This window comes from Notothenia coriiceps, unplaced genomic scaffold (assembly GCF_000735185.1).
Source record: "Notothenia coriiceps isolate Sejong01 unplaced genomic scaffold, NC01 NC01_scaffold00025094, whole genome shotgun sequence".
Lineage (NCBI taxonomy): Eukaryota > Metazoa > Chordata > Actinopteri > Perciformes > Nototheniidae > Notothenia > Notothenia coriiceps.
Window position 1 is genome coordinate 788,618 of NW_011357795.1, and position 5,405 is coordinate 794,022.

General features: G+C 42.1%; 1 long non-coding RNA gene across 1 annotated transcript in view; it reads right to left on the bottom strand.

The window, feature by feature from the left end:
- Positions 1 to 3,846: 3,846 nt before the first annotated feature.
- The window catches only part of LOC104955983 (uncharacterized), a 2,433-nt gene continuing 874 nt past the window's right edge, over positions 3,847 to 5,405 (bottom strand). Inside the window, exons 2-3 of the long non-coding RNA XR_799505.1 lie at positions 4,689 to 4,740; positions 3,847 to 3,919 (exon numbers count right to left, since the gene is read on the bottom strand). This is a non-coding gene — a long non-coding RNA (uncharacterized lncRNA). The remainder of the gene's footprint in view (positions 3,920 to 4,688; positions 4,741 to 5,405) is intronic.

A 5,405-nucleotide genomic window follows, 5' to 3' on the forward strand; every position in this document is an offset into this window, starting at 1 on the left:
GGTGCCCCCACAAATAGAATCAAATTCTGTGGGAAACACTGAATATAGTTTGTGCAATCTTTTGTCCTTCGGTTTCAACGATCAAACAGTATAGATGGAAATTTTGCCATTTTTATGCTTTATAAGAGTTTCTTTTATTTGCACATTGACCGGATGATGTGCCATTTCTGTTGAGTTTTACGACAGCTTTATTCGTCTGCCTGTATTGTTTGTGTTTATTTGTCGTAACGTTGTCCGTGCTTGGCCAGGTCGCTCTTGACAAAGAGATTTGAATCTCAATGAGACTTTTTACCTGGTTAAATGAAGGATATATATCAAGCAGTGTAAAAAACAATGGCCCCTTTGTTCCCTGGGATTAAAACCACACAAAAGATCACCCAGTTCCTAAAAGCTGCCTTCCAGAACAAACACATCAACTCGAATAATACATTAAAACAATAAAGAAAAATTATTTGAAAAAGCGATAGAAATAAACAAAGAAGGAACGAAAGATAGAGAAAAAACAGAGACAGAAATAGAGATAGAGAGAAAGTGAGAATGAAATTAAAAAACAAACTAAGAAAGAAACAACAAAAAAACCAACAAAGGATAACAAGTTGATGAGGAAAAGACGGAACAACGAGGCGTCAGAGGGCAGGACACTTGGTGGAAAGGGAGAATAATCAGGAGATTAATTAACGCGTTGCAACGAGAGAAAAACAAAAAAGTGGCCCGTCATCCTCCTCAGCTCGCAGCGCGGCCTGCTGGGTAACAGACGGGGGAATTTAACCCGGAGCAAAAGGAACATGATGAAACCTTTGCATCAGACGCTGCAATCATTACTGAAGCTCAGACTCCCCGACACACAGAGAGGAGGCCGACGTGAGAATGAAGACGTGTTTGTGAGTTTCCTGCAGAAGCAGAGGAGAACTCTGTGGATCCTGTAATCATCCCTGCTCTGATCTAAAGCCCCAGAGAGAATAACATTAGTGGAATTATAATCATTAAAGCTGAACATCTTCTGTTGAATTAAAGACTCAGTGCAAAGGTCTAATAATCATTTTTACACTACTTCTATTGATTGTTTCAAATAAATATAAAGAAACACTTGAGCTCCTTTTTGTACAAGAACACATGTGACTTAACATCGAGTCACACTTTCCTCTGATGTGCATGAGCTATAGCAATATACATTAATCACTTAAAGGGGACCTATCAAGCAAAATGCACTTTCTAATGTCTTGTATACATCAACATGTGTCCCCGGTGTGTCGGGGAACTCACGCAGCGTCAGAAAATAAAACCTTCTCTCTTTTCCTCTGTACCCAAATCTCTAAAAACGAGAGTACATGACGTAATATCTGAAATGTGGACCCACGGCCCTATCAGAAACGTTGCTATCAGAAACAATGCCGACTGTTTTGGACGTAATATGGTCGGTGTTTACATTAGCATGGCTAACACTCAGAGCTAACCTGTACTGGAGAGCATGTGTGTGAAGAAGCAGGAAGTAAAGAGGAACTCACCTTGTGGTATAACCGGCAAGAGAGAAAGCCTTTGAGCTCCATACTGTTTCAGAGATAATCCTTGATAATCCATGATATGACGTTTCATCACGGCAGTATTTAGTTTAGACAGTAGCTGCCGGGTCCCGCATGAGCTCAGACCCCTCCTCTTTTGTTAAGCACTTTAGAAACAGGAAGTGAAATAGAGGGATATGAGGCATGGCTAGAATGGGGGATCTGTTTGGTATTTTGAGCAAAACACTTCATACACATGTTTTTATATATTTGTNTGTTATCCTGTTAGTGTAAGGACCAAGGAGGATGTTGTTCATAGACAGTGGGTGGCTCAATGGGTAGGGTGCGGCTGCTTCACCCGGGAGGTCGGGGTACGAGACCGGCCAACAGCTGGCCGCCGGAGGGTGCAACATAATTATGGGGTGTAGTGTAAGAAAATGTGGTGGGATGTGTTGGGTGCTGTTTTTTGAGGAAGTTACCAAGGTGTGGGGAGACATATGGGAGTGTGTGTTTGAGGGGGCGAGGTGTTACTTCTTTCTATATTAGCTTATGCTTCCTCTTGCCTTTTCCAGTATTGACGTTACTTTTCTCGTGTTGAGGTTGTTATAACTAAATATCTGATATTGACAAAGAGAAAGGAGATAAAACATAAACGTAAGGTCATCAAAATACAAAATGTTTCTTTAACCTTACTTACTTTAATTTGGCTTTTAAACTGTTCCAGAGCAAAACTGAGACATCACTGCATGTTGACTGCCGCTGTGTCCTTGAGCGAGACACTTCCCCCTAAATAACCCTACGTTGTCCACAGTATTGATGTATGTATGACATGTCTGAAATGTGTCATATAACGAAGCACTGTGAGCTCTTGTAAAAGCACTAAAGCACTTCTAGAGATGTGGAATGACAGCAGTCTTTGCACTCCACTTCTCATGCAGTTAGTATGTGCAGGTCTTCCTGTTGGCAGGCTGCCTCTGACAGATGTGTGATGTTAACACAGATGTTCTATAAAAGCGGTTTGTACTCACCAGATGAACGCTCGCTCCTTCAGGTCCAGATGAGACGTGACTCAGAGAGGAATCTGTTGAAGTGAGACTCTTCAGCTCTTCAGTCTCTGAGGACTCTTCCACTTCCTCCCTCCCTCTCTCTCTGATCGCCCCTACCTCTCTCTCTGATCGCCCCTCCCTCTCTCTGATCGCCCCTCCCTCTCTCTCTCTGATCGCCCCTCCCTCTCTCTCTCTGATCGCCCCTCCCTCTCTCTGATCGCCCCTCCCTCTCTCTCTCTGATCGCCCCTCCCTCTCCGTCTCCCTTTCAAATACGAACACAAAGAGGCTTTATGAGCATGAGCACATTTTAAAAATAGTATTGCCAAAGCATTAAGGCGTTATAACAGTATTTATATTAGACCTATCATGAAAAATGAATATGTGTCCCCGGTGTGTCGGGGAACTCACAAAGTGAAAAAAAACCCTCTCTCTTTTCCTCCGTACCCAAATCTCTAAAAAAGGGGGAACAACGGAGCGGATCCAGATTTGCGTCCGATTTGACGTAATATCTGAAATGTGGACCCACGGCCCTATCAGAAACGTTGCTATCAGAAACAATGCCGACTGTTTTGGATGTAATATGGTCGGTGTTTACATTAGCATCGCTAACACTCAGAGCTAACCTGTACTGGAGAGCATGTGTGTGAAGAAGCAGGAAATAAAAAGGAACTCATCTTGTGGTATAACCGGCAAGAGAGAAAGCCTTTGAGCTCCATACTGTTTCAGTAGATAATCCTTGATAATCCATGATATGACGTTTCATCTACGGTCAGTATTTAGTTTAGACAGTAGCTGCCGGGTCCCGCATGTCCCTTTTTCATTTTTATCAATTTTTCTTTATACCCCAAATCAGCACTTTTGAAACAGGAAGTGAAATAGAGGGATATGAGCTATGGCTAGAATGGGTGATCTGTTTGGTATTTTGAGCAAAACACTTCATAGACATTTTTTTAAATATATTGATATATCTGAGACCTATGCTATTGCCTACAAATAGCATGATAGCTGACCTTTAAACGTTTGGAGTTGTTAATTATTTCAGTAACTACTCTTCATTTTGTTAACCACGCACGTTGGTTTATACAGCAGGCATGATCAATATTTATATTTCTTATAGTGAACAAAGAAAGTCCTGTTTTTTCATTTTCTTCAGATTTGTTATGTTCTTATATATTATATGTATTCGACTGTATTTCCATTGTCCTTGTCACAATATCTTTTCTTCCAGAGCCACAGATTCTCCTGAACTGATCCCCATGTTTTCAGACCGGTGTGCAGAGAGCGGGTCGGAGCTGAAGAATAATCTCACCTGTTCTTCGTATCCCTCGACCTTCACCGGGGTGAACTGGTCCAAGTTGTACTGTGCAAACGCACTGCAGAGAGAGGGAAATAAAGTGTTACTTTATACACCCTTAACTAGGTACTTTATTCAAAGATACCTACAACTCTAGGCTGCTGATTTTCTTAAAGATATTTGTCTATTTAAAATATGTTAGCTGACCGTGTTTGAGCAATATGGATGTGGACTAAAGGGCTGTCCACACAAACCATACATTTATGTTGAACATGGCAGATGACTGTCTCGTTTACTTCTGGTCAACAACTAAGTAATAACATGGAGAGTTTGAAAAGTACCACAAAGTGAGGAGGGCTGTTCATTTAAAAAAGGTAGCCTAATTTGTTTTAAGATCATTTTACTATACCCTCTTGTGTATAAAACTAAGTTGCCGATATATTAGTATTCCTGTGTGCTCAGGTTCCTACTACTGAACTGTTTTATTTTCCTTTTGCTAAGGCGAGAAGGAAGATCGAGTCCTCTAGAAATGTTTTAGGCCATTTCTGACTCACCTCGGTTTGATTATTATGTTAAGCACTAGATGTGTAGACAAGGCAGGTCATTTGAAAGTGCAGAAGTAAGCCCTACACGTTTTGTAAAAGTCATTACATTTTTTTTAGATTAGAAATGGTAACCAAAGCTGCCACAACGATTTTGTCCAACTAACAACTATCTATATTTGGAGATACCATTTATTTATCTATTTTCGGAACAGATTTGCCTTTATCGGAGTGACAGTGTTGAAATTCAGTCTTTTTGCAGATTCTGGAAAAAGACCTGGATGACGTGCAACAGGAGAGACTTACTGCGCTGCACCTTCCCTGAGAAGATTGTCATTGTTGAGCAGCAATCGCACATCTGAGGAGAGAAAGGAGACAGGTAGAGTGGATGATTAACGAGTCAGAGTCACACACACACTCAGAGAGAGAGACACACACACACTCAGAGAGAGAGAGAGACACACACACTCAGAGAGAGAGAGAGAGAGACACACACACACACAGAGAGAGAGACACACACACAAACACACCAGAGAGAGAGAACACACACCAAGAGAGAGACACAAAGAACACTCAGAGAGAGAGAGAACAACCAAGAGAAGAAAACAGCACAGAGAGAGAGAGACACACACACACCAGAGAGAGAGAGACACACACCAGAGAGAGAGAGACACACACTCAGAGAGAGACACACACACACACTCAGAGAGAGAGAGACACAAACACACACTCAGAGAGAGAGAGACACACACACACACTCAGAGAGAGAGAGACACACACACACTCAGAGAGAGAGAGACACACACTCAGAGAGACAGACAGACAGACAGACAGACAGACAGACACACAGACAGACACAGACACACACACACACAGACACACGGGGGGAGAGAAACAGACACGGTGAATTAGCTCGGTGGAAAAGGTTGTAACATCACACAGAGATGAAAGAGGACAAAGTGGCACGAGGGGACTGTAATTCAGAGTGTGTGTGTGTGTGTCTCAGAGAGAGAGAGACACACA